The sequence below is a fragment of the Tenrec ecaudatus genome, chromosome 4 (genome assembly GCF_050624435.1).
Source record: "Tenrec ecaudatus isolate mTenEca1 chromosome 4, mTenEca1.hap1, whole genome shotgun sequence".
NCBI classification, from domain to species: domain Eukaryota; kingdom Metazoa; phylum Chordata; class Mammalia; order Afrosoricida; family Tenrecidae; genus Tenrec; species Tenrec ecaudatus.
This window is the reverse complement of record NC_134533.1, coordinates 58,015,164-58,029,062: the sequence shown is the minus strand read 5'-3', so window position 1 is coordinate 58,029,062 and position 13,899 is coordinate 58,015,164. Positions and strand designations below refer to the sequence as shown.

The 13,899-nt window shown below is 48.4% G+C and overlaps 1 protein-coding gene across 11 annotated transcripts in view; it reads left to right on the top strand.

Moving 5' to 3' along the window:
* TEAD1 (TEA domain transcription factor 1) overlaps nt 1-13,899 on the top strand; it is a 285,413-nt gene that overhangs the window by 55,444 nt on the left and 216,070 nt on the right. Inside the window, exon 1 of one of the 11 annotated variants that reach the window (XM_075546047.1) lies at nt 286-389. The exons of the other annotated variants lie outside the window; for them this stretch is intronic. The gene's annotated coding sequence lies outside the window, so the exon portion shown is untranslated. Of the gene's footprint in view, nt 1-285; nt 390-13,899 lie in introns of those variants that run through there. 11 annotated transcript variants of the gene reach the window in all.

The following is a 13,899-nucleotide window of genomic DNA, read 5'->3' as shown; positions in this document are numbered from 1 at the left end:
TGTTGGAGTGCACAGTGGTTAGCTTGTGGTGCAGAGGTGCCCGACTTGTTTTTCAAGTTCGTCTGGAACCACTTCGTTCTCTCTGGAATGCTTGCCATCCTCAGTATGACAGAGCCTGCTGGATGACAAACTCACTTTGCTCCGCGGGACATACCAGGCCCACTGGACTGGTTTATTTATTTGCCGTGGGTAAATGATTGGAACACCCTCCCCTCCATGTTACGACAGTGCCCAACATTTGACGGGTGACTCTTACTCCCCAGATTCCTTCACGGTGATGTCACACCGAAGCTTCTCTTCATAGCAGCCCCTCAGATTAAACCTCCCCCCGGTGCCTGCCCAAACCAAAAATCACAGAGGGCCTTTCTGATGCATCAGAACAGCACACAGTAAGTAGGCTTTTGGGGCTGGGCCCTTACCCAAATGGGTCGCCACATTGGCCTTCTAAGGATTCAAACTGCCTTCCTTTGGGTTAGTAGGTGATCACTTCATTATTGGTGCCACCTGGGACTCTGCCTGTTCCCCAGCAAGGCCTGTGAAAGGTATAGCTCCTTTGGGCCCAAGGCATTGTTGATGACCTCTCTCCTTGGGCAACACTGCCCACATGGGTGCATGCTGGGGGTTTCTGAGTGAGGGGTCAGACTAGCCAAGTCTGTGTGCAGAGGAGAATGGGCTCGGGTCTATTTCAGTTTAATTTGTTAATGAAACAAGACGGAGCACATTTTCCCTCCCGCACACTCCAGGCTCTGTGAGATGAGGCACAATTAATTTATTTGTACTGTCTGTGGAGGTGTGTATTAGCTAATATAGTGCAAGAGCCTTTCTCTTTATGTTTGGAATGAAGAGGGGCAGGCTCCTGGCGCATTGACAAGGATTACTGATGACTCATTCTTTGATTGCAAAATGCTTTCTTCTGAAATGATCATGCGCGTGCGCGCGCACACACTTGTGCACGCATGAAAACTGGTGCCTGTTGGAAGTGAGCAGAACCAGTTGGGGAAAGTTCAGGTGCCTCTGAACCCCGTTGTAGGAGCAAGAAAGAAAAGCCTGTTGAAATCATTGATGATCTGCTCTCTGGCCCTGCTTGGCCGCAGAGGGCAGGGCCTCTTGCTCAGCGGGGGCTCTGCTCTTTTGGGACAGATTCCTGCCTGCCTCTGCAGGCTGGGTCCTCTGTGCTCCAGGAGGCAACCTCTCCCCAGTGCGGCTGGATGCCCACCTTACCTGGCCCTTCAGCTCACTCTCCACCCAGGACATCTGGGCATTGCCTTGGGGAAACTTGGCTTAGTTTTCTCTTGCTCCCAGTTCCTGAGGTGGTGAGGGCTGCGAGTGTTTTCCGAGTGTTTTCCCTGCATGGGGTTCCCTTGGGCCTTGCCTGATTTACCCAGCAGGGGCAGTTTGATGGCTCTGCCAGCCCACTTTGACGTGCCTCAGAAGAAGTCATTTATGCAGCAACCGGCATGCCTTGACCCCTTGCGATTTATAGAGCACCTGACATTGTAACAGCTGTGCATTGTTATGTTACTATCCACACTTTATGGAGGGGGAATTGAGGTGCACAACGGTTAAATAACATGCTCATGATCAAGCAGCTCCCTGGGGGGGAGCAAAGGGCATGGCAGTGAAAGCCCAGACCTGTGTCTTGAACCTGATCTTTTGACATTTTCACGACAGCCCCTCACTGAAGGACACAATGAGACACTTCCTTCTTTCTTATAAATCATTTTATTTGGGGTTCTTCCAGCTCTTAAAACAATCCATACATCCATTGTATCAAACACATTTGGACATGTTGTCATCATCATTTTCAAAACATTTTCTTTCTACTTGAGCCCTTGGCATTTGCTCCTTTTTGTCCCCAATCCCCCTCTCCACCTTTGTGACCCCTTGATAAATGATAAATTAATACTATTTTCATATCTTATAACTTCTTCTGTCTCATTTCACCCGCATTTCTCTCCCTCTGAGGTGCGATGGGGGTTATATGTTGATCATTGCAATCGGTCTCCCCTGTTAATGAGACACTCTACACATAGGAAATACAGACATGACTAGCCAAGTTCTAGGTGAGAGAATATGTACATTTCTACCATTCAGCACAATAGCAGAAAGGTTACAGCAGGGGGCCTCACACTGCACAGACCTTATTTTGAAGTAAAAAAGCAAACAGAGCAAAACACCCGGCGGGTCAGATAAATGTCCTTGGCGGGCCGCAGTGTGAGGATGCCTCGGTCAGAAGGTTCTTTCTGGAGAGCCAGAGGGAGGGAGTTCTGCCTCAGTTCGCACAGTCCCAGGGAAAGCGCTGTCCACGTCCCGTCTTCTCGGGTCAGCTAGCTGGCCCTGTTGGTTGGGGTATGAAGACTCAGTACTAGTGTCCGGTGTGCCTTGAAGCAGAGGGGGAGTGTGGGTGACTTGAACCATTGTGCGTGCAGAGCCGGAAGGAACCAAGGAGATCTTACAGATGAGGAATTGATGACCCCAGAGAAAGAGAATCTTGTGTTAGGAGGAATCCCACTCATGTATCCAGCTGCCCAGCCATGCATCGAACAGATCTTTATTGACCCCGCACTGAGCTGGGAGAGCAAGCTTCCAGTGTGGATGAACAGGCACAGGACTGTCGTCAAAGGACCTGTCACAGTGGGTGACACTGAGAGCAGATTAGTCACTTAGATCATTGCAAGGGATGGCACAGGGCCAGCAGTGTTTGGTTCTTTTGTACACAGGCCCGCTCTGAGTTGGGACTGACTCGGGGCCCCTAAGAGCAACCACAGGGGAGGACTGGAAAAGGGGCCCTGCTGGTGCCCTGGTTACACACCGAAAGGTTTGGGGAGTGTTCAAGCGCATCAGCTGCTATTCCTTGTTAGACACTTACGGGGCTCTCCTGGGGGTCTTCTCACACTGCAGAGCGAGGGAGTTTGGGGTGGGGGGTGGACGGACAGTCTGCCTTTCTAACACGGTCTCAGGCATTGCCCATGCTGCAGGCCCCTAGACTCCCAACTAGTGGGGTTCTATCCGGGTTCCATCTGGTCGTCAGAAGACCTGGTCATCTCCCATAAAGGTGTCAGCCTCTGGGTCAGTCCTCTGAGTTGGAACCTCCTCTCGATGACCCATAACATCAGGGGCTCTGATGGTAGAAGTCCCGGTATGCTAGGATGCAGGAGGGTCACCAGAGGGTTTGGGCATTGAGGGGGTCCCTGACACGGAGTGTTGGCCACAGTGCACCCGGGAGGATGGAGCTGAACTGTTCATGGTGAATCTGTGCCGCAGGGAGACTTCGGCCTTAGGGCCCTTGAGTCAGTCCCTGCAGGTCTAGGCCTCTCGGAACAGACTGTAAGACTCGGGCGTGTGTGAGGAGTGGGCGCTCCAGCCCTGCACCGGGGCCGTGTGGGGGCCAGCGGCCTCATGCTAGCTCAGCCAGATACAGGTGGGGGCACTGCACGTGGGCCAGGGTTCCCTGGTAGGGCAGATGATTAATGTGCTGGGCTGCTCACCAAAAGGCCTGCTGTGCCCGTTCTGGAGCGCGGCTCTCTTCGGACACACTTGGGGTCTGTAGGACATGACATTGACTCAGCAAGAACGTGTTCCCTTGAGAGTGCACAGGGCCTGCTAGATGTCAGATTCTATATGAAAAAGAATGCAAGATGAATGTTTGTTGTTTTTTTAAACACAGTATTGATTACATGTTGAACTGATCATCTTCTGGATGTGTTGGCATAAATGGAAAGTAATTGAGATAAATTGCGTCTGTTTCTTTTTACTTTTTCAATGTGGCTGCTAGATGATGTGAACTGGCGGCTTTGTTGGGTGAGGAGAAGGGCATGCTGGGTTGGAGGAGAGACCTGGCTTCAGAGTTTGGTACTGAGGGATTGATGTGCGGGACCACTTCATGCCCCAGCCCTCCTCTCACTGATGCACCTACACCTGCCTTCCAGTGGGAATTGAAGATGCAGACAGTGCCTTTGAGTATCCTAAGGCATAAAGTATCATGAGGCACATATCAGTGTGAGCTTGGTTTTATTATAAAAGCCTAAGATGATTGATATGATTCTGCACACTCATCTTTAGGAGACAGGTGAGATATTTGGTCAGAGGCATATGGCGGCCTGTGTGTGGGAAACATGCTCAGCATACAGTGACTTGTGGACCAGTGCACATCCGTGTGAGATGCTGTGTTAAAGAAAGCCCCCATTGGTTGCATTTGGCTTATTCCGCTCCAGGGATCCCCTCCCCACTGGTGTCTGAGTTCTGGCTTTCACCATTCTTATTTGGTGTACTCTCCAAAAGCCAATCGAGACGCCTCATCATTTTCAGCTCCAAGGATAATAAGAGTGTGTTCTTAAAACTCCAAAAGGCCAAACTCACTGCCATGATTCCACCTAGCGACCCAATAGGACAGAGCAGTGTACTCTGCTGGGAATGACCTGACGTAGCGGAATTGTGCCACGTGTATCCTTAGAAGTACATTTCAAGACCCTTTTAAAGGTACCAGTGAAGGAACAATATCCATATGCCCCCGGGGCGCACACAGAGCAAGCTGGGAGGTTCTCAGTGGGCTGATGGGCCAGAGGCAGGCTGGCAGGGCTGAGCAAGGGGCTTAGTGGGTCTTTGAGGGGCATGAAAGAGGCAGCAGGCAGGCAGACGTGTCAGTGGGTGATAGCATGTGATACTCATCCCTCTGGGCTGGTCTTGTAATAGCATCAGATAAATAAGCTGCCTCCAGTGTGTTCCCAGAATATCTCTGTCTGCAAAATGTCTTGAGGGATGTTTGAATTGCAAGCATGTGGTTGATAAAATAAATACATTAAAGAAATGTAAACTCTGGGAGAGGTTCTTAGTCCCCCACCCCCCTCAAGAAAAAGAAGGCTCTTCTTTAACCTCCTTCCATCCCTCAGTGTAGAATTCCTGCCTTGCTTTATAAGACAAAAACATGTTTGGAATGTGGCACCTGTAGAAACGTAAAGGGGTGCTGCCCAAGAGGTGGGCTGTGGCTTTTGTGTGGGTGGCTGCTCCGTGGCTCCCCCGACACCTGCAAAACATTGGGGGCACTGGCTCCAGCCTGAGGAGTGGAATCCAGAAGCACTTCCGTTGTTTTCAACTGAAGTTTTAGGGCAGGCAGGCAGACAGCCGTACCTTTCTTTCAGTGACGCTGGCCTAGCAGGGTGCCTCCCACTTTATCTCTAAAACTCTTCCATTGAGTCAATTCCGACTCATCTTGACCCTGTAGGACTCTGGGTTTGTAAGACTGCAAGTCTTGATGAGAATAGAAAGCCTTATTTTTATTGGAACTTAGCATGAGGGGCCTTCAAGAAGTTTGTGGAAATACTTCACGATCTCTCAGGAAATGACTTTGTTGTTCACCGTATTTCGATGTTATTTTTCTGTGAATTTTTTGAAGCCCCACGTATATACTTGTCTTACTGATGGGCCTTGACGCTCTTACCCAGGGAGAGTTCCCAGACTTTGCTTCACTCTGGGGGATTGTGAGTAGACCAGTGGACCAGCACTGCCTAGTCAGCCTATATGACTCACCTGGGGATCTAATTAAAAATGCAGTTTCTGACTCAGTGGGTCTGGGCCAGGACCTGAGAGTCTGCATTCATCACAAGCTCTCAGGTCATGTTGATAATGCTGGTCCACTGGCGTTAAGTAGCAGGCATCTGTCAGGGTTTCATCAGTCATCAATTGATGATGCATCAGGTATTATAGATGTCGATCAGACTTGCTTCTCATTTTAAGAAAACTCATCAGGGTGAAAAATCGGGATAGTGCTTGATACAGTGGATGTATGTATGGATTGTAATGAGAGCTGTATGAGCCCCCAATAAAATGATTAAAAAAAAAAAGTCAGGATTCATCGTCTAAAGCTAGAGAAAAAGCAACTCCCAAACATACTCTGGCTGGCCCGGGTTCAGGGAAGGCTTTTCCGTGGAGGTGGTGCTTGAGCCCCAGTTTACATCGTGGGGGCTCAGGTTGTGTCTGACTCTAAGCCATTGGGACACCCATACCTCCCTTGACAGTTGGTCATCCTCATCTGCTTAAATGCACCCCTGACAGAGGGTGCCCCGAATGCTTGTTTCTCCAGCGTGCTTCCAGCCTTAGCTTTGAGATGCCCTGTGGAAAGGGGTTACGTGGATGAATCATGGTGGGACATGCTACCTAGTCTTTCCCTACACGATACGTTGGCAGTATAGCTCATCAGGGGTCTGCGATGCCTTGCAGTACCGCAACTCGTTTAATTTTGCTTTACCTCGGGTAACTGGATCTAACATGTTTGACCAGAGCTTCCTTCTCATTTTGTTAGAACTTACTAGAACATGCTAGCAAGTGCTCTCTTGGTGTGTCGTACTGAGGTTTTGAAGCAACCAGGAGGTACCAGTCACTGCAGAGCGATACGAAGGCTGCCTTGTCGCGTTGGTCTGGCACGCTGCTGTTTGTAAAGCCCTCTTTACACTGGCACTTGAGTCTGCCGAACTTTGTGGCTTTGCACAAAGCGACTGTCATTTTCCAGGTGAGAAAACGGAGGCTTCCAGAGATGAAGTGGCATGTCCGTGGCTGTATTTCCAGTGGTACCACTGGGATTGGAACCTAGTTCTTTGGAATCCCAGTTGAGTGCTCTCAACTATTCCATTTGGCTCGGATTTGGTGGGAGAGCAGAGAGGGAGATTTTCAAAGCGTGACTGAGGAATTGAACTTTTGCATGCATGAAAGTGAGGATTGTGGGTTCCGGAGCAGAGATGGCTTCAGTTGTGTTCAAGAAATTGGAATATTTTAGATCTAGGTCATTTAGCCATGTTGCTGCTAACCATAAGGTCAATGGTTCAAACCTACGAGTTGCTCCTTAGGAGAAAGATGAGATTATCTGCTCCCACAAAGATGTACCATCTCTGAAACCCTAGATAACAATGTTTCCTGTAGGTGGCGATACCACTCCCTGGGGAGCACTGTAAAGGGGGGAGGCCGGGTGGAGAGGCTGCGAAAGCAGATCCCTATACTTTATCCTAGATTATGAGCTACGGACAATAGATTTTCATGGTCATGGGTGTGCTGAGTAGTTTCTTTTTCTGAAAAGGCTGTCAATCAGGCTGAATAAGTATTGGATCCTATGCTACAGAGGACCCCAGCATGAGTCAGAGTGGACTTGGTGGCAGTGGGCTTGGGTTTTTAATTTAGCCCCATACTCCATGGAGAGAGGCCTGACAGTGCATTCCTAAGAGTCTTTATCTCTCCCAGTCTACCACATGCTGATGGGGAGCTCACTTCACTACCTGTTTATTGCACCAGGGCCTGTTCCTGGGGCTCTTTTGGATTCTTGATCCCCCGCCCCACCCTTGCTACTCCCTATTGCAGAGTTACACAGCATGCCTCTGATTCCTATTTTCATATCCTGGCCCCCTTACTTAAAAAAAAAACAAAAACCAACAACCCTGAAAGCAATTCTCTTTCTTTCTTTCTTTCTTTCTTTCTTTCTTTCTTTCTTTCTTTCTTTCTTTCTTTCTTTCTTCCTTCCTTCCTTCCTTCCTTCCTTCCTTCCTTCCTTCCTTCCTTCCTTCCTTCCTTCCTTCCTTCCTTTTTTAACAATTCTTAATGGACTTGTAAGATAGCTTACAAATCATTTAGAAAACATAGCGAAGCAAAAAGAAAAATGTAAATTAGCCAGTGGCAACTGCGGTTTAGGCTGCTTAGTGCAAGATTGGTGGTTCAAATCGTTTTTGGTGTAAGTCACTCACTTGGGACCATCTTAAAATGGGACACAAAGATGAGGCTGTCTGTTCCCGTGGAGCTCTCCAGTCTCAGAGCGCTTCCTCTAGGAGGGTGCTGGGGTAGGCTGCTAGGACGAGAGCACATTGTTGAGATGGAGCTTGGTATCTTCCAGAAAGGCAGGGGAGTGGGTGAGTACCCAAGTCAGTGAAAAAACCAAGTGAGGATAAGGCAGATGAGGGCAAAGGGCAGCATCCCTTGGTAACCCAAAAGGGAATGTTCTCTGGAAGACGGGGAGAGGTTCCTTAGTGTTATGGATATAGTCACATGGATATCCCGGTGGATCGATTTCTAGACATTGAAGGCATCTTCGTCACCTGGGACCTTGGATTGGTGTGTAGGGTGAGCATGCACTTTTCTGAGGTGGATCTTTGCTTTCTTCCCCCATCTCCCCTCCACGTACATAGAGGTTGAAGATGCCTGTCATCTTTCCAGCAACCTTTGGAAGGTGAATTTACCATCATGTATAGATGCCACACCTGTGCACCCTTAGACTTGAATGACACAGGTACGTGTGTGAATGTACACCCCAGGGGGCTTCAGAAAGTACATGGAAAATGGAATCAAGGGATGAGGGATTTTTTTCCCCATGATGTTTTCTGAAGCCCCCTCATGTATACATGAATAGACCTGCTTCTCCGGCATTCATAGCTCTGTGTATGGAAACACAAAGTCACATCTGTGTAATAAAACAGAAGATCTAAACTTGTGTTGAGGCTTACTTGATGGTGTTCCTCTGCTACAATTACCCTAATTTATGAAGGAAATTAAAGCAGTGTGATAGGAGAAATGACTCATGCTGAGCGTCAGGAATGTGAGGCTGTCTGCAGACGTAGAGCAACCTTGTCCCTGGAGAAATACTGTGAGCCTATTTTGGGAGTCCCTGGAGGGTGAAAATGGTTCATGTGCTTGGCTGCTCACCAAGAGGCTGGAGGTGCAAGCCTTTCCACGGGTGCCTTGGTAGAAAGGTCTGGCAGTCTCTTCTTGACAAGCGAGCCATTGAATACCCCTGTGGACCTGTGACATGCCTAGATTCTCCATGAGTCAAAATGACTTGATGACAACTGGTTTTCCATGTCAAAGAATGACCAATTTCTCTTCTTTCCATAGTCTCCAAGATCCTTACTGTTCAGTCATCTAAGACCCCCTCCCCACGGGGATGTTCTGTGCCCCCTTTTCCCTCCCAATTCATTTTTGGCTCATTCATACCCAAGTCAGCATTGGGGAGTGGAGGAGCAGCTGCAGAGAGGATTAGAAAAGGGAGGAGGAGGAGGAGGGGAAGAAGGAGGAGAATCGTGCTACGGTGGTTCCATGTCTCTCCTGCTCCTGCTCCCGAGGGAAGGTAAGGAGGTCAAGTGTCCACGGTATCTTCTATAAGACAGCATACATTTTAGTGTGTGTTAGCTCATCACAACCCTGTGAGGAACACAGGAGGAAATGAAGGCTAGGGAGTTATGAAATACATTGCTGGAGTCCACAGCTCGAGAGTGGCAGCAGGTGGATCTTGTCCAGGCCCCTGTGCTGGAGGTCATGCTCACTACCAAACTTCAACTCCCTTGGCAGATCCCAACCCTTCCTCCCTTCTCCTCCTCTGCCTTTTCTTCCTTCCCCCGCCCCCCTCCTCTTCCTTACAGTCTTATTTTCTTCATCATGGTTTTTGAACATGGGCTGCTGACCACAAGGTCGTCGGTTCAAATGCACCAGCTGCTCCTTAAGACAAAGAAACGGCTGTCCTGGAAAATTACAGTCTTAGAAACCATAGGTAGGCTCGCTCTGTATTGGGGGTGACTCAGTGGCAGTAAGTTTGGTTTGGGTTGAACTGTGTTCTGGATTCTGAGCTTACATCTGTGACGCTGAGTGACCATGGTGACACAGGCTTCCTGTATGAAGACCCACCATTGGCACCAAGTCAGTTCTAACTCCTAGTGACCCAAATGGGCAAAGTAGAAGTGCTGCATTGGCTTTCCGAGGCTATTCATCTGCCAGAGAGTAGACACCTTAGCTTTGTCTCGTGGAGCAGGTGGTGGGTGAGAGCCAGTGGTCTTGTGGGTAGCTGCTGAACACTTAACCATTGTGCCATCAGAATTCCCTGTACTGAGACCACTGGGCATGGAGCCTCTGGCACCAGTGCCTACCTCTGTGCCCCCCACGCACAGTTAGCGTGCTTTAGAGCCATCTGGTGATCTGCCCGCCTTGCTCACTGGACCCGGAGATCTTTCAGGGAGGAGTATATGTATGACTCATCTGTTTTCGCTCCAGCACAGAGCCTGGCCTGAAGTGAAAATGGAATTGAAGAAATGCCTAGATGGGTTTTCTGATAACCAGCTCAACTGAAAATGATCTAGGAAGTCACTGCTTCTGTGCCTCATTCAGCCTTACAGAACTATCCCCATATTAAAAAATCAAACCCAACCCACCGTTGGTGAGGGGATTCCAGCTAGGACCGAGTTGAACTACTCTATAGGATTTCTGAGCCTCTCAGTCTTTACAGAAACCAACTGTCTCATCTTTCTCCCACGGAGCTGCTGGTGGATTCAAACTGTTGATCTTTTGGTTAGCAGCCTAACACTTCACCCCCAGTGCCACCAGGGCTCCTTTAAGACAACCAAACCCACTGCCCCTGATTTGATTCTCTTAGGCACCCTATGTAGGACTTCCAATACTGTAAGTCTTACGGGAGTAGACAGCCTCATCTCTCACCTGAGGCGTAGCTGGCAGGTTTGAACCATTGACCTTTTGTGGTCAGCAGCCGAGCACCTAACCCAGAGTGCGGGCCGTGTTTTAGCCTATAGACACAATTTATGTGATTTGTGAAGAGGTTGGACACCTAGAGAAGTGAGGCTCTTCCTAAAGCCCTTCGTTAGAGTATGTGAATTGTGAGCAAAAAGTCTCTGAACAAGTTAATACGCTGGCAATGGCGTATGACTCTGGCAAGTAGCTTGCATTGCAGATGTCTCTCTGCATCTGCCCCCACGTTCTGAAATTTCAAATGCGATCTTTTTCCTTCCTTTCATTTATTCTTTCCACTCAGAACCAGAATATGTGAACGTGTTTACAGCCTATTAAGACCAAAAGCTTTATTATTCCAGCCTTTTATTTTTATTATTGCCACTGCCCCACCTAGAACAAACTCCATAGGGAAGCTAGATTCACATAGTAATACAGCATCTTAAAATAGAAGTAAATTTCAGTTTAAGAGATGGAAAGCGAGATTTGCAATGTTATTTGCACTTGGGATTTTAGGTATTTTATTTAACTTCAAGACTTCCTATTGTAAATGGGCGTAGAGGTGATCACTTCTCTTCCTTTGAAGCTGTTATCAATCTATCAGTGATTGTTCTTAAACCTGAAAATGACCTTCCTGTCTGATGCTTGAACCTAGTAAATATAGAGTTTTAAAATCAAATCGGATGGGCATTTAGACTGTGGGCTGTAGCATAATGGACTATTTGGAACTCTTAACCCATTCATAAAGAAATATCACAGGTCAAACAGATACAGCCCATAATAAATATATATAAAAAGGAATGTTTGGCAACGAATGGAGCATGCTTCTCTTGAGTGAGTATATATGTATGCAAACAAAAACAAAGCCTAAACTCGCTCATCTCACCGAGACACTATAGGATGGAGTAGAACTGCCCCTTGGGTCGGAGACTTCCGATCTTTGCGGGAGCAGATGGCCTCATCTCTCTCCCTCAGAGCAGCTGGTGGGTTCGAACTATGCAGCCCACTAAACCGTCAGGGCTTCTTTTTGAATGACTGACTGTATTTTATTACTTTAAAAATATAATCTGTGACTTGCTTTACAAGATGTCTGGTACTTTTGAAAAAGCCCTATGTAAAGCCAGTTGGGCAGAATGATCATTTTTTAACTTACTATTTTATTAGTCTTTTTTTAAGAAGCAAAAACTCTTTTAACAAGAATGTGCATATGTGTAATGCAGCCAGTAATATTTTATGGGACTTTTAAAAAGGTTTCTGGCCTTCGGCAAGCATGGCTGGGAGTCGGTCAGACGTCTGCTCTTCCGGTGGACTGCGGAATGGAGTGAGAAGAGAGCCTGAGAGCGTGGAAAGGCTGACCCCGCCGCTCCCCCCTCCCCAATACAAACAGCTTCCTTGTCTGTATGAGGAAACAGGGCTAAGCTGGAGAAAGAAATGAAAGTTCCTTGTAGTCAGATGATGTGTTTTACACCTCTTTTGTTGCATCTCTAGTATTTCATGGAAATGCCTTAATAAGCGTGGTTGACTAAATGAAGGCCTTAGTTTCTTTTACAAACCCAAAGTAGTCAATAACGGTGTTGGGAATTGCCTAGTAAGGCATGGTCACGCTGCTCTAGGACAGCCCTTCGCATCTGCTGTCTGCAGGGCCCAGCCACCTTTCGAGCAGTGTGGCTCTTATTCCTGCATTTCAGCCTTGGGGTATCTGCCTGGAGCTGTGTGTAACTCAGACTTAGCGATGGTCCACCCTGGGCTTGCTCCAGAGCTAACCTCTAGTTGTGCTAGATGTCACGTCAGCTCTTCTGTTGGGGCCTCTCGACCCTGCTGATTGTGGGGTCCAAGGATGAACCTGCCTCGTACTTCCCTCTTGGTATTCACTCTTGACCATTTTACTCGGTTATTGGGGGATAAGAAAGAAAACAGTAGCATTACTATGCTCAGTTACAAATCCACAATGTCTCCTTCCTCTGCCACAAGTAGACGTGGTGCACAGAGCAGAGGAATTCTAGACCGAGGAGACGGAATGATTTATATGGCAGAAGCACGGCGTGTGCGTCAGCTGCCGTAAAGGGTGGAAAACGGAATAGGTGAAGAAAAGCAATTACCACACGTATACCTTGCGAGCTGACCCCTAGGTATCGATGAGGACTTAGCATTCTTAAAGAGTGTGTTCTAATTTTAGCCCAAAGAATAGGTGCTGGGCCAGTGGCTCAGACTGCAATGGCGACATTCACTCCCGCCAAGGGGAAAATGCTCCCTGGCCCTCACGAAACTTTGAAGCTGGGCGTGCCTGATGCCCGAGGCTTTGGGTAAGGTTTCTGAGGGTGGGCCCAGGGCTCTCTCCGCGGGCTCACGAGTACAGCACTCCTGCTCATCGAGGAGGCCCAGAGCCCCTGCCAACTCATGTGCAATTGGAGCCCCTACCTTCCAGTGCCAGGTGAGAAAAGTTCTCGATGGTCATGTTTGCCTACCTTGGTTACTCCTCGGTGAGAGATGGGCCTGCAGATTGGCAACACTGCCAATCTGAGCAACACCCTCGCTTACCCTTGGTGCCGCAGCTAATCAATCCCTTCCGAGGCACTGGGTGTGCAGAGGTAGGCCTTGAGGAGACATCTCAAGACAAGACTCTGGTCTTCATGGACATTGTAACGGGGGTGATAGACTTGCTGATAGGCTGTTGAAGGTAGCTCACGCAGTTCTGGAACAGGTCTGGGGTCACCTCAAACACACAGGGGCGTCCAGAATGGCTTTATGGAAGAAGCAATAGTTTTGGGAAGGCGGTGGAAAGAGTTTTGGGAAACTTTTAAGTGAGGCTGTATGTGTTTGGAACCCTGGTGGCGCTGTGGATTAGGCATTGGGCTGCTAGCCTCAGTTTTGGTTGTTCAAGCCCACCAGCTTCTCCTCAGGAGAAAGATGAGGTCTCTGCTCAGAAACCTCACCTAGGCTCGCTGTGAGCCATGTGTGAACTGTTCATTCATCTCCAGGGTTGGCCTGTTCTGCCGGAGCCTGGACTCTCTAGGGGCCTAGCTTTCCAGCCGGCTTTGACCATAAGTAGAACAAGAGTGACGTGGTCTGCTGGCTGTTAACCGAAAGGCTGGTGTTTTAAGCCCACCTGTAGCTCCATGGGAGGAAAATGTGGCAGTCTGAAATTGGCAACATTTCCTACTTTATTTAAAAGTTTTGTTGTGTGGTTTTAGTGAACATTTACAGAGCAAACTGATTTTCCAGTCAACAAACTATGGTAGACAATTTGGTTTTACCAATCATGGATCAAATGTTAGACTGGACCTTCCCTGCTGTCTTTCCCCTCTCGCCCCACCTCCAGTCTTGTTGACAACATCTCTGTTAGGAGATTACGCAACTCGTTCTTGATTACCTCCCGTGATGGGAGAGGTTCACCACCTCACAGAGACATTGGGAGTC